The following is a 15,708-nucleotide window of genomic DNA, read 5'->3' as shown; positions in this document are numbered from 1 at the left end:
AACAATACATCTAACCTGCCCACTTCCAACAACTCCTTCGCCCCATTTATACATATCTATATACCTCAGTCATTTTGCCTTTGAGAGATTGTAAGGAACATAAGGGAAGGGTTAGGATACCAAAACTGATACTTTCACCAATCAGCTAGTGCTAGTGAACACAAACACAAGCTAATACGTATAAACTCTATGGCATGAAAAATGAAACACTCTACCAGTCCAAAGTTCATGAGAAAAAAAGGAGAGAGGTTTAGCCTTTCAAATGACTAAGTGTCACTAGAGTCTGGTTCGAACTGCAATGGATCATTACTAACCTAGACAGGCAACAGGTACGAAGGGGTTAATAAGGCATATTCATAACAACCAATTGTATTATATATTTTTCAAATGAGGCATTGACGTCAAAAATTGATTTATATACATAAGTGTTTCATACATTATAGACAACAGCTATAAAAATGCGACATTTGACTTTTAAACAAATCGCTCTAATAAACACAGCCAGTCTCTTTTATTTATAACGGAATCACTCAACAATAAATAAAATTTACAAATCATATAAAAATCTCACTAAAACGGTAAATAATTAAACATTAAACGAGTGATTACATCACCACAATATTTCATCAAAGAAAACTCCTGAAATACAAAAAATGTTTCAACTTATAATTACAGTTCACTGACTATAAAGGAAAACAAACTTCAAAGATACACTGACAAACAAACAAACAAAAAATGATAAACAAACAACAACGGTCAAAAGCGAAGGGACAATTCCGCTTCATTGGACCACAAAGAAAGAAACAAAAAACTTTTGTGGTTGAATAAAGGCACAAGTTTTTCGAGGTTGGGGCAGATCAGAAGGTTTATTCTCTCTCTCTCTCTCTCTCTCTCTCTCTCTCTCTCTCTCTCTCTCTCTCTCGTCCTCCAACGTCTCTCCCGTTTTCTACGTAGCGCCATTTTCTATAAACTAATTCTTTCTTTATTGTCTACTAGCTGACCAACCCGGCGCTGCCCGGAAAACTCTCTCTCTCTCTCTCTCTCTCTCTCTCTCTCTCTCTCTCTCTCGTCTCTCTCTCTCTCTCTCTCTGTCCCCTGTTATTTTTTTAATTTACATTTATTATTTTTCGTTCTTTAATTTTCTTTCCCCTTTCCCTTCTCTCCTTTCCATTTCACTGGTCCTTTGATCATATTTTTTTTTCATTTCTTTCTTTCTCTAACCATTTTGGTAATATTACTTTTATTATTTTTCCGTTCACTTTCATAAAATGTACAAAATAATGTCGGCTTTCGATCAACATAATTCTCATATATATATTATATATATATATATTATATATATATATATATATATATTAATACACTAATATAATAATATATCATATCTTATATATATATATATATATATATATATATATATATTATTTATTATTCATCTACCACTGCCCCCCCACTGACAATACCCCCCACCCACCACGCACTCTTCCTTACACAAATAAAACCTTAGGAAACTTGATATTAAATACGCCAGGAGTTCGCCTAACTACTTTGTCAGAGTAATAACAAAGAAACAGTCAAAGGCTCGGGCCCTACGGGCCCACACAGGGAAACAATTAGAAGACACAGGAAGAAAGGGGACAAAGGAAATGAGAAGGAAGGAGAGAGGAATTAAGGACAGACTCCTACGCTCTGATGATGAAGTCTGAATGATTGAGATAAAGATCTTTTAGTTTACACTAATGCTGGTTGAATAGGGCGACAGCCATATATATATATATATACCCGATGGCTGTATGCAGCTCTGGAACGGGTATATATATTATATAATATTATATATCTTAATATATATATATATATATATATATATATATATTATTATAATATTGTGTATGTGTATGGTTACAGAGAGAGAGTAAACACAAACAACTCATACAAGTAATGAAACACACAATAGTAAATAAAATTCTTGACGAAAGCCTATCTCAAATCCCTAATACAAGCAAAATCTAACAGCTAAAATTCAATAAAAATAAAAAACATTAGATAAAACGCACAATCTTAGTGAGGTGATTAAATGTAGGCGGGAGATTCAAGAGGAAAAATCCCCCCCCCCCTCACCCCCCCTTTCCGAAAAAGTTTAACAATGACTGACACGTGCCAGAATCAGGTCTGGGATATTTGCTTTAATGTAGAGACATTTTATATAATTGGAAATTACTTGTGGAAGCCTTCTCTCTCTCTCTCTCTCTCTCTCTCTCTCTCTCTCTCTCCTCTCTCTCTCTCTCTCAACTCAGTAATACCGTGCCTACACACACACACACACACAAGAGCGAGAGAGAGAGAGAGAGAGAGAGACTTGGGAAGCTGAAGGATGAAAGTACAAGTAATTCTTTACGTCTCCTTTCTCTCTCTCTCTCTCTCTCTCTCTCTCTCTCTCTCTCTCTAAACAGATGTGTGTGTGCGAGAGAGAGAGAGATAAAGTGTACATTTACTGTCTCATTTGTTAGTTAACAATAATAGGGATACGAGATTCCGACCTGTGGGTATATGAGAGAGAGAGAGAGAGAGAGACTGTACATTTACTGTCTCATTTGTTAGATAATTAAAATCTGGATACAAGATTCCGACCTGTGGGTATATAAGAGAGAGAGAGAGAGAGAGAGAGAGAGAGAGAGAGAGAGAGAGAGGAATTCCACTTAGGCCATGCGAATCCAAACTTCGAAAACTCTGAACTTTCGCCAACTTTTTAAACCAATTCCGGTTCTCGGGAGATTCCGACGAGATACCGACGTGACGCAGAAGATAAACAGCGGAAGGGAACAGGAACCAGCTGGCTTGAGAACAGGAGGACGCAGGAACCTTCCTCAAAAGGATTCGTAAGTCAGAGTGCAAAGGATATTTCTTGGGGGAGGGGGGTTAGGGGTGAATTGTTTACACACAAACACACAACCACACACATACCCAAATACATACTCGTACACTCATAAACAAAGGATTCTGTGACCAAAGTACACACGATATTTTGAAACACAAACACGTACTAAACTCATAAACAAAGGACTTTGTGACCAAAATACAAACGATACAGGATACTTTTAGGGAAAGGGTTAGGGTCAAATCGTACACACACACACACACACACACACACCACACACACACACACACTAATATAATGTTTGATTTCACTGAAATATATTCTACTAGCGCATTCCACATGAGAGCAAGTTACTGAATGCACACAAACTAACTGAAAAAAAAACTTTCAATTCTTACTGATTTTTTATAGTGATTATTCAAACTGTCACACTGCTAAAAAAAATCATTATGAAATACATTCCTGGTAATAAAGCCTTTTCAAAATGTTAAATTGGTCAGTTGCGATGTTAGTGAGAGAGAGAGAGAGATAATGAATTTTTTTTTTTAGTTTGAAAATTGGAACAATCACTGTACAAATCAGTATGAGGTATTTTCAGTCACTGTAACAATCACTATTAAAGTATTTTCGTGCGGTATTTTCAATCACTAAAAAAATGTATTCAATTTTGTACATATCTTTTTCGTAACACTGAAATAATCCAGCTTACTGAAGTGCGTGAAAAGATTACCAACGTATACAGACATGTTAAGCTGTCGTGGGAGGCAAATTAGCCTTATGGAATGGGCGGGAGGGGGGGGGGGGGGAATGGGGGGGGGGGGGGGGGGGGGAGAGTAGGTGTTAATATCTCTCTCTCTCTCATACCCACAGGTCGTAATCGCGTATCCACGTTTTTATCTTTAACAGTGAGAAATTCAATATATAATTCCTCTCTCTCTCTCGCTACACGAATAAATTCATTGTTGACAGATGATGTTTAGTATATAATCTACATGCACCGTGGCTTGATGAGAGAGAGAGAGAGAGAGAGAGAGAGTAGAGAGCAGAGAGAGAGAGAGAGAGAGAGAGAGAGAGAGAGAGAGAGAGCATTTGAGGTACAGATAAAAAAACTCTTCAGGAAAACTAAGAATCAAGAAAAAGATGGAAGTTTGTCATCGCCTGCCAAACGAAATGTAACATAATAAATAAAATAAATAAACTAGTAAATAAAAGAATAACCAAGTATCTAATTATATAAATACACAAATAAATATATACATATATAAATAAGAAAAGCTTACGTAAAATTAATTTCCTGAAACATCACCTTTAAAAGCATAAAATATTGTTCCACAGTCTGACCTTTTATATGTGATTGTATATTTGAAATAAAATCATTTTAGTTTACAGATGTTAACAGGTAATGTCTAACCCAAATCAGGTGAATGTAATAATAATAATAATAATAATAATAATAATAATAATAATAATAATAATAATAATAATAACAACAGTACTCTTTATTTGCATAATTTTGAAAACAAAAAGCTTCCTTGGATACCATAAAAATATCGCCTGACGTCAATGAATAAATGAATGAATGAAATTTAACGTTACGAAATAGCAGTGATAAATGCATCGCAAGAGTTTATAACGTTTATATTATAGATATATATATATATACTATATATATATATATATATATATATATATATATATATATATATATCCGATGACGTCACTCAAGTCTAAACAAACAACAATAACTAAAAAAATACAACAATGACAACACTCCGAGTTCCCCCTTCCCCTCTCTCCCTACCCCGGTACTAACAACACCACCACCACACACGACCCTTTTAAAGATCGAAGAGAAAATGGGGTGAGAGCTTAAGCGGATACGACGAAACGAAGACGAGAGAGAGAGAGAGAGAGAGAGAGAGAGAGAGCACAAAGACAAAAACTTTGGTCATGTCAGTTTTTTTATATATGTCTGCCACAAGGAACAACGAAGTAGAAAGGAAATACAACAGTTGTAATCAAGCTCAGTTCCTGAGGCGGGAACACTGCATTATATATATATATATATATATATATATCTATATATATATATATATATATATATATATATATATCTATATATATTCAAAAAAAAAAAATAACACGAAATGAAAACAAATTAAAACTCAAAGTTGTTATTACTTCAAAATCCAGCAACGACGGAACTTAAATATATTCTTTAAATCCCCCACCCCCCCCCCAGACAAAATTAATAAGACAACACAGTGGAACAAAACAGTAAAACCAGAAACACGCAGTATTATACACACACACACACACACACACACACACACACACACACACACACACCATCATATATATATATATATATATATATATATATATATATATATATATATAGCTAACTCTCAAACACTCATCTGAATGCAAACGGAGAGAGCAAAGAGAATGAAGTAGGGAGATCCTAGTAGTGGCACAAAAGAGAGAGATGAGAGAGAGAGAGATGATGAGAGAGATGAGAGAGAGAGAGAGAGAGAGAGAGAGAGAGAGAGAGAGAGAGAGTCTGATGAGGGCTACACCTTGGTCTAGGTCAGTATTTCTACTTTTTTCCGTGGATGTAATTTAAATATATATATATATATATATATATATATATATATATATATATATATTATATATATTATATATATATAATAATAATAATAATAAAAAAAGTATGGGGGAGAGTGGGGTAAGAAGCCCCCCTTAAGGAGAAATGCTTGTATTGTCTACAGTATTGCAGCTATTGATCTAATAAGAGATATTTCTAGAAAGCTATGTTATTGGTGTATCAACGATCATAATCATGAGAAGCTGTTAGCAATTTAGGATAGTAAAAACATGACCTAAACAATACGAACAAAGGGGGTCTTTTACCCCATGGGTGGGAAAAGAAGCCCAGGGTGGGGGCTTTTTGCCCCATACCTAAGACATTGTGGTACTTCATGAAAACAACCATTTACATTGAAAAATAGACGTCTATTTTTGATAAATATAAAAAAAATCAACCTTCCACATAAAAATATTCAAGAATAATGTTTAAAAATATGCAGTAATTATTCATGGAATTCTTAGTTTCTTGTAAAACCTATGAACTTTTTGGTATTCATATGAACTGAAATTAGCAAAAGTGTAAAATAAATTGATACTTCCTTTACATAACAGCTGTAACAGCACAATAAGAAATAAATTTACTTTCTTTATATAGCACCAAGAATACCACAAATAAAAGCAATAAAGGATAAATTTCACATAAGAATAAGAATGACACAAGTAAAAAAAAGTAGACTAATTTCCATCACATTACTCCATACTCTCTGGCTGAAGTCTTGTGACTTTGGTGGCCATCTGGAATTGTAATGGGCTTTTCTCTTCGACTGGGCTAAACAATTTTAACATAGTGATGTAGCCAATCTACGAAACAAATCAACATCAGACCATCCATTTGCTGTGCATCTACCAATTGATCCAGGTGGCCTGCCGATCATAGGTAGTGGAGTCATCCTTTTATGGGCAAATATAAATATAGGAGGAAGATAAACTACAGCCGCATTCATTTCACAAATAAGTTGTAGCGTGTCCTCTTTCACCCCTGGTTACACGTCCAACTAATCAGAAGGGGTAAAAAGCCCCCACTTGGGCTTCTTGCTCCAAAGCGTGGTGGGGCTTTTACCCCACATGCCATTTTTTTAAAGAAACAAACTCCACCTGTACCCCAATTAAGTTTCAAGTCTGGATTGCAGTGCAAGATATTGCTTAGTTCTCATTTAAAGTATCTGCAGTTAAAGTACTGACTTAACTGACAAGATGTCCGTACAGGATATCCGTGATATAGCGCGCATACTTACATGAAATGTGTCCAAAGAAGAAAAATGCGTGCTGGCTGTTTCCCATTCTAGTAATCCCTAGCTGTTTGGTGCAGAAAACTTCAGGCAGATGGTGTTGCTGCACTGATCACTAAGATATACAATAACCAAGAAAATAGGGGGGTGGGGCGGCCTTTACCTCACGGAGACCTTTTACCCCACTCTACCCTACTTATATATATAGTATCATATAGTACATTTTGCATCAAAACTAAATTGAAACTGAAGCAATGTATTTTTAAACGACTACTCCCCTAATCATTCGATGAATTTCAAAATAAAAAAATAACTAATAACGTATTTTACTTAGCTTCATATGAACTTCTAAAATACCAAAGGCAGTGAACCTTTGGTCAATTACAAAATATAATGACTATTTCCTTTTAAAGTACAAGAATCACTTGGTCTTTGAGATTACAATAGTCTCCTGGTATCTTAAGGCCCAGAGGACGTTTGGTATTTCAGAAACTAATAAGCTTTGGTATTTCAGAAAAAACAATTAGTTTTGGGTGTTTCAAAAAACAAAAAACAATAAAGCTTTGGTATTTCAAATAAACAATAGCTCTGGTATTTCAGGAAAACAAGCTGGAAGCTTTGTATCAGAAAAAAAAATAAGCTTTGGTATTTCAGAAAATAATAAGCTTTGGTATTTCAGAAAACAATTAGCTTTGGTGTTTCAGAAAACCATAAGCTTTGGTATTTCAGAAAACAATAAACTTTGGTATTTCAGAAAATAATAAGCTTTGTTATTTCAGAAGACAATAAACTCTGGTATTTCAGAAAACAAAAAGCTTTGGTATTCTAGAAGACAATAAGCTTTGGTATTTCAGGAAACAATACGTTTCGTGCGATCTTTGAAAACCAGGAAGAGGTGGTTATCATACAGGAATGATTAAAAGGAGAGGATGAGAGGAGGAGGAGGAGGAGGAGGAATCTTGGAGAGAAAGAGGAGGACGAGGATGATGATGAGGAGAAGAGTGTGAGAGAGAAAGAAGAGAGGAACAGGACAAGAATGTATGACATAAAGAAGAGAGGAGGAGGAGGAGGAGGAGGAGGAGGAGGAGGTGAGGAGGAGGAGGAGGAGGAGGAGGAGAGGAGGAGGAGAACGTGATAGAGAATGAGGAGCGAAAGGGAGGAATGAGAAAGGGTTGAGCAAAAAGAACCACCAACGAGGCGTATTGTTTTAAAGACGAGAGACGCCGCCAGTGGGTATTCTGTTATCTCCCTCGACCTTGCTATTGACCTAGACCAAGAGTTACCATCGTGAGGCTGCTTCTTCTTCTTCTTCTTCTTCTTCTTCTTCTTCTTCTTCTTCTTCTTCTTCTTCTTCTTCTTCGTGGGAGAATGGCTCGTTTGAGTCATGTGGCGATGCTGATGCTTTGTGCTTTGTTCTCGCGTGGAAAAAGACACACTGAAGTTTTGTTTAATGTTTTTGAAATATTTTTTTAAAGTGGGATGGTTTGAGAGAGAGAGAGAGAGAGAGAGGACTGTTTTCCCTCTCTTTTGATTTGGGTGTTCGAGAGGAGTTACTTTAGTCTCTCTCTCTCTCTCTCTCTCTCTCTCTCTCTCTCAAATAAACCAAAGCATCGTAATCAAACTAATATAAAAACAATATTATAAATAATAAACCAACAAAAACCCTTTTTATATTCGCCACAGCAAAGATTCACAAATAAAAAAAAATCTCGTTCTGAAAATAAATAAAAAAATAAGTAGCAAAAATGTACAATTTTCTGAGCCGATTACAATTCGCTGGGGAGAGAGAAAATACGAAAATGTTGGAAATGTATGAATGTATTTCGTCCGCTTATGTATATTACCCGATCTTTGCGTGATACTCGGGTTTGTTTTATGTATTGTTTTTTTTTTTTGCGCCATGTATCCGAATTGAATTATGGATCGTATGTTCGTGTATCCATATATATCTCGTAAAGTACGCAGTATATGTATGATGCCTTATTCATTATGTATCCGGAGAATACAGGTAGCCCCACGTTGGTGAGGAATAAGCATCCTAACCACTGGACTACAAGTCTAAGATACACACACACACACACACACACACACACACACACACACACACACACACACACACATATATATATATATATATATATATATCTTTCTCTACCTATCTGTCACGCTCTTTCTTTTCCTTTCCGTCTCCTTTCTCTCTCTCTCTCTCTCTCTCTCTCTCTCTCTCTCTCTCTCTCTCTCTACTCTCTCTCTCTCGCTCTCCCTCTCTCTCTCTCTCTCCTCTCTCCCACACTTTCTCCCGTTGTTGTTGTTTGCGATTAAGCTGGCCTTATGCCAGCACGGGCTCTTGCTCGTAGAGCAGCCCTTTAGCACTTTTCTCCCTCGAAACCATCTAATATGCAAAAATAACCAGAGCGCCCTCCTCCTCCGCTCTCTCTCCTCTCTATCTCTCCATCCATCTGGCAAAATAACCTCCAACTCTCTCTCTCTCTCTCTCTCTCTCTCTCTCTCTCTCTCTCTCTCTCTCTCTCTCTCTCACGAAGACTGGGACCCCCAAGGGTGAAAATTGATAGCCGAATATCTGCTTCGCTCCGAAAACTGATCCACAAGGAAGAAATCGTTGGTTCCAGGCAAATCATCGTTCTGTCTTTACTCTCATTTTCTTATTTTTCACCTTCTCGTGCTCTCGTCTGGAGGAGGAGGAGGAGGAGGAGGAGGAGGAGGGTATTTGAGGCTATGGAAAAGCCCTCACAAGTAGGTAAAGGGATTATCCTTTCCTTAGGGTTTTTCAATACACTTGTCAAAGTATACTGTTTTCAAGTCAAGTAATGTTCTTTATTTTTTCATCTAATTTCTCCTTTAAACTTTTAAATAAATTCAAAAAATTATATATCGGCTATCAGTTCATCTTCTCTCTCTCTCTCTCTGCTTTGTTTGGATTATGATGAAGACATAGACAATAATGTGAAGGATTCGGTAGTGAGTAGTTCGCAGATGACACAAGAATAAGTAGAGAAATTACTTGTGATGAAGATAGGAACGCTCTACAAAGAGACCTTAACAAAGTATATGATTGGGCAGAGGTAAATAGGATGGTATTTAACTCTGATAAATTTGAATCAATAAATTATGGAGACAGAGAAAGAAAGCTATATGCATATAAGGGACCTAATAATGAGACCATCACAAATAAGGAAGCAGTTAAAGACCTTGGTGTGATGATGAATAGGAACATGTTATGCAATGATCAAATAGCAACTCTGTTGGCAAAATGTAAAGCAAAAATGGGAATGTTGTTACGGCACTTCAAAACAAGAAAAGCTGAACACATGATTATGCTTTATAAAACATATGTTCGTAGTCCACTTGAATATTGCAATATGATATGGTACCCACACTATCAAAAGGATATTGCACAAATAGAGAGTGTACAAAGGTCCTTTACAGCTAGAATAGAAGAAGTTAAGGGACCTAGACTACTGGGAAGAAAGACTACAATTCCTTAAAATTATATAGTCTAGAAAGGAGAAGAGAACGCTACATGATAATTCAGGCATGGAAACAGATAGAAGGAATAGCAGAAAATATCATGGAACTAAAAATATCAGAAAGAGCAAGCAGAGGTAGATTAATAGTGCCCAAAACTATACCATGAAAATAAGGAAAGCACACAGGACATTAATCCACTACGCACCAGCATCGATAATGCAGCGTCTATTCAATGCGTTGCCAGCTCATCTGAGGAATATATCAGGAGTGAGCGTAGATGTGTTTAAGAATAAGCTCGACAAATATCTAAACTGCATCCCAGACCATCCAAGATTGGAAGATGCAAAATATACGGAAGATGTACTAGCAACTCTCTGGTAGACATTAGAGGTGCCTCACTACTGAGGGACCTGGGGCAACCCGAACAAGATGTAAGGTCTGTAAGGTCTCTCTCTCTCTCTCTCCACACACTTCTTTTCTCTGATATTTATTATAAATTATATCTAATTTCTCTACGTTTAATGCGTTATAGAATATCCGACAAACCCCCCCTCTCTTCTCTCTCTCTCTCTCTCTCTCTCTCTCTCTCTCTCTCTCTCTCAGGATATCCAGAGGGGAAAAACAGGCCCTCAAACCACGTCACGTCAAGAGATCACAACAATTACAGGGTGACTAAAAACAGCCGAGAGTAATTACGGACATTAATTACCAGCACAAACAAGCAGCACGTCCAACACAAACACGATAACAGACGAACAAACAGGAGACACTTAAAAAACAAACATGTTATTTTTGTCGTTAAAGTTGGGGATGCAAGCAAAACAAAAACACGGTTTAAGATGGAGAGAGAGAGAGAGAGAGAGAGAGAAGAGAGAGAGAGAGAGAGAGAGAGAGGAAAGTACTCATAAAAAGTGTCACACCTTCCAGTTCCTGCGAAGAGCTACAAAGAGAGAGAGAGAGAGAGAGAGAGAGAGAGAGAGAGAGAGAGAGAGAGCAGAGAGAGAGAACGCCACAATCAACTTTGACAAGAGCACAATGAATTGAGAGGAAAGCTAGAGAGAGAGAGAGAGAGAGAGAGAGAGAGAGAGAGAGAGAGAGAGAGAGAGAGAGAATGACGTCAGGCTTACGAAAACCGAGAGGCACAAATTTCACTTGAAAAGTTTCTAAATGCATTACGAAGACAGGGACTGCAATGAGAGAGAGAGAGAGAGAGCGCGCACGCGCAAGGTGTCCTAACCAGGTCAGCGGGACATCCCGTGAGATTTAGAGACACGATGATGAGATTAGAACATCCTGGTCCAACAGTCTCTTTCCCCCGATTTCACGCCACCCCCCACCCTCTCTCTCTCTCTCTCTCTCTCTCTCTCTCTCTCTCTCTCTCTCTCTCTCTCTCTCTCTCTCCGCTTGCTATTGTAGGGGTGTGGCCATCCAATTTATATTATTCTCAAGCTAAAGGCAAGTTTAAAATATTATTATTATTATTATTATTATTATTATTATTATTATTATTATTATTATTTGGGAAAAACTCTCTATCGCGAGAGTATATATAATGTTCTAAGGGGTCCACAATAATAAAAAAATGTTGCGAGTTCGTGTATAATTTTAAAACTACAAAAAGCTTTCGAACCCTTCCCTGGGTTCATCTTCAGTCCAAAAAATATTGTGGACCTCTTAGAACATTATTATTATTATTATTATCAACCATCTTCCAGTACCCTAATCTAAGACTCAATTATCTCTATCGGATCCCAGTATTCTCAAATGGGTCGAAATGATCTCTGACCTTATCCCAATACATACCACTGGGTAGGAATGTTCTCTACAGGTCAGCAATACTCTCAACTACGTCCAAATGATCTCTGTAACGGGGCAAGGCGAATGCTTTCAGTACTGATGACATGAATAACTCAGTGCAGAATGTGAACAATTTATTTTATAAACTCGTACACGACAGAAGATTGGACAAATGAGGTATTGCTTTGCTAATGAGAGAGAGAGAGAGAGAGAGAGAGAGAGAGAGAGAGAGAGAGAGAGAGAGAGAGAGAGAGAGAGAGAGAGAGAGAGAGAGTCATCAAAATGCAGATTTCCCAATAATGCAACCAAATTACTGATAAATTATACATTTGAGCTTATTCATCAAGTGTTTATGTTCATATTGACGGTTTTAGGTTTAAAAAAAAAAAAAAAAAAAATAGGTAGATACATTAAAAAAAAAAAAAAAAACAAAATATATATATATATATATATATAATATACTATATATATATAATATAATATATATATAATATATATATCTATATATATATATACTATATATATTATATATATAAACGATTTTGAAGTTAAACAAAATTTAAGTAGATAACAAAAAAAGAATTTTAGGTTACAAAAATATTTAAGGTGCCAAAAACGAAAAAAAAAAGAATATTTAGGTTAAAAAAATAAAAAAATTTAGTAGATAACAAAAAAAGATATTTTAGGTTACAAAAATTATTTAGGTACAAAAACAGAAAAAACGACTATTTTAGGTAAAAAAATAATTTAGGTAGAATAACATATAAAAACGACGAATTAAGGTACAAAACTTTAGGTTGAAAACAGAAAAAAATTGTTTCAGGTAAAAAAAAAAAAAAATAAGGAAAAAACACGATTTAAGGCAGAGAAAAAAGAAACGACGATTTTAGGAGAAAAAACGACGACTTTAGGTGAAAAAAAAAAACCGAGTTTACGTAGCGAAAAAACGACGATTTCAGGTAACGAAAAAACGACGAATTTAGGAGAAAACGACGATTTCAGGGAACCAAAAAACGACGATTTTAGGTAACGCAGAAAAAACAATTTTGAGTAGGAAAAAACGATGATTTAGGTAACGAAAAACCGACGATTTTGGGTAAAAAAGAAAAAAGACGATTGTAGGTAACGAAAAATACGACGATTTTAGGTAGCGAGAAAACGACGATTTTGGGTAAGAAAAAAAAAACGATTTTAGGTAACAAAAAAAAAACAAAAAAAACTACGATTTTAGGTAACGGAAAAAAAAAAAAAAAACGACTATTTTAGGAAAAACGACGATTTTGGGTAACAAAAAAAAAGAAGACAATTTACGGAAGAATAAAACTGCGAGTGGAACATACAGAGAGAGAGAGAGAGAGAGGAGAGAGAGAGAGAGAGAGAGAGAGAGAGGAGAAATCATAAAAGCTCATTAGAATTGCAAAGCAGCACGAGGCTTGAAATTTTGACTGCAAAGGGAAGAAGAAGAAGAAGAAGAAGAAGAAGAAGAGAACTCAGCTGACGACAGCCGCAAATGCTGCACTCAGCAAATCGGGAATAACTCAATCAGCAGCTGTGCCGAAAGGCTGTAAAGGGGGGGGGATTGGAGGAGGGAAGGGGAGAAGAATAACTTCCTGGGGTTTGAACTGAAATGATTAGGGGGGGTTGGTGGGAAGGGGGCTTCGATTTGCTGGGGGGGGGGGGGTAATTAAATAAAATGGCTAAATAAGAATGAATAAAATCATAAAATAATAACCTCATTGTAGTAATAATATCTACAGCCACTTACCGTGAGAATAATGTTCTCCATTATCAAGCCCTGGCAACCTACATGCAGTTAAGAAATCGGACGCAATGTTAACCCATGGGCTGCCAGTGCACGATAATAAAACTCTTAAGACTATACTTCTAGATTAAATGAAAATAAAGATAATAATAAAGATGACAAAACTGATACCATTTAAATCTTTCCAAACAAGGAAAAAATTTTCTCTTAAAAAAAAAAAAAAAAACAGAAACCATTTCATTATCTCCCAAACAAGGAAATAATTTTTCTTCCAAAAACTAAGAAATAAAATAAAAAAAAAAAACAGAAACCATTTCAATCTCTCCCAAACAATGAATTTTTTTTCTTTTAAAAACAAAGCCAATAACAATACAAAAACCAATATATATTCTCTCAGAAACAAGGAAATATATTTTTTAAATATAGTAAACAACGATACAAAAACTCATTTATTCCTTGTCAAACAAGGAAATATTTTTTCTTCCCAAAATGTAAAAATAAAAAATTATTTTCTTAAAAAAACTCGTTTATTCTTTCCAAACAAGGAACCATTTCTTTATTGCCAAAAATAACAAAAGTCACGACGAAAAGGAAAACACACGAAATCCGCCCCCCCCCCCCACCCCCCCCCACAACAACCCAAGCCCCGGCCCCCATGAATTTCGAAAGGCGGAATTGGAAGCCGTTTCTCCCGAGGGGTCAAAAAAATTCCAAAATAGGACTTTCGGTGGCTGATATGCAAAAGCAATTCGGGAGTGGGACTTCGGAAGGACACCTCATATACAAAAGGCGAGTTCGAAACAGGGCTACGATTTTTTTTTCTGTAACAGGTCAGAGTTGATTTATTTTTTTCGAAATACGTCAGAGATGATTCTTTTTTTTTTCGAAAATAGGTCAGAGTTGTTTCGTTTTTTCGAAATAGGTCAGAGATGATTCATTTTTTCGAAAATAGGTCAGAGTTGATTAGTTTTTTTCGAAATAGGTCAGAGATGATTCTTTTTTTCGAAATAGGTCAGAGATTATTAATTTTTTTCGATTAGGTCAGCGAGTTGATTAGTTTTTTTCGAAATAGGTCAGAGATGATTCTTTTTTTCGAAAATAGGTCAGAGTTGATTCGTTTTTTTCGAAATAGGTCAGAGATGATTCATTTTTTTCGAAATAGGTCAAAGTTGATTAATTATCTTCGAAATAGGTCAGAGTTGATTCATTATTTTCGAAATAGGTCAGAGGCGATTTTTTTTTTTCGAAATAGGTCAGAGATGATTCCTTTTTTTCCGAAATAGGTCAAAGATGATTAGTTTTTTCGAAATAGGTCGAAGATTCATTTTTTTACGAAATATGTCAGATGATTCATTTTCTTATGTGATCAGAAATGATTAATTTGTTTCAAACAGGTCAATGATGAATCATTTTTTTCGAAATAGGTGAGATGATTCATTTTTTCCTGTAACAGGTCAGAGTTTATTCATTTTTTTCCAAATAAGTCAGAGATAATTAATGTTTGTTCGAATTAGGTCAGAGATGGATGTTCATTTTTTAAACAGGTCAGAAATTATCAATTTTGATGCAAACAGGTCAGAAATGATTAATTGTTTTCGAAATAGGTCGGTAATCATTCATTTTTTTCGAAATAGGTCAGAGATGATTGATTTTTTCGAAATATATCAGAGATGATTCATTCTTTTATAAGATCTGAAATTATTAATTTGTTGCAAACAAGTCAGAGGGGATTGATTCATTTTTTTTGGACACAGGTCAGATATGATTAATTTTTTCTAGAAAGAGGTCAGATATGATTCATTTTTGGAAACAAGTCACAGTTGATTCAGTTTACGTTTCAAGAACTTTTTATTGTGATTTACCTTTCATTTTCTGCCGTTGTTGCAGTAAATAAACAAGGCTTT

General features: G+C 35.7%; 1 protein-coding gene across 1 annotated transcript in view; it reads right to left on the bottom strand.

The window, feature by feature from the left end:
• LOC135203790 (transmembrane and coiled-coil domain-containing protein 4-like) overlaps positions 1 to 15,708 on the bottom strand; it is a gene marked incomplete in the record, with an annotated part of 261,065 nt that overhangs the window by 15,919 nt on the left and 229,438 nt on the right.

Source organism: Macrobrachium nipponense, chromosome 36 (assembly GCF_015104395.2).
Source record: "Macrobrachium nipponense isolate FS-2020 chromosome 36, ASM1510439v2, whole genome shotgun sequence".
Classification (NCBI taxonomy): domain Eukaryota; kingdom Metazoa; phylum Arthropoda; class Malacostraca; order Decapoda; family Palaemonidae; genus Macrobrachium; species Macrobrachium nipponense.
Note: the sequence above shows the minus strand (reverse complement) of the source record. Positions and strands in the feature narration are given on the sequence as shown.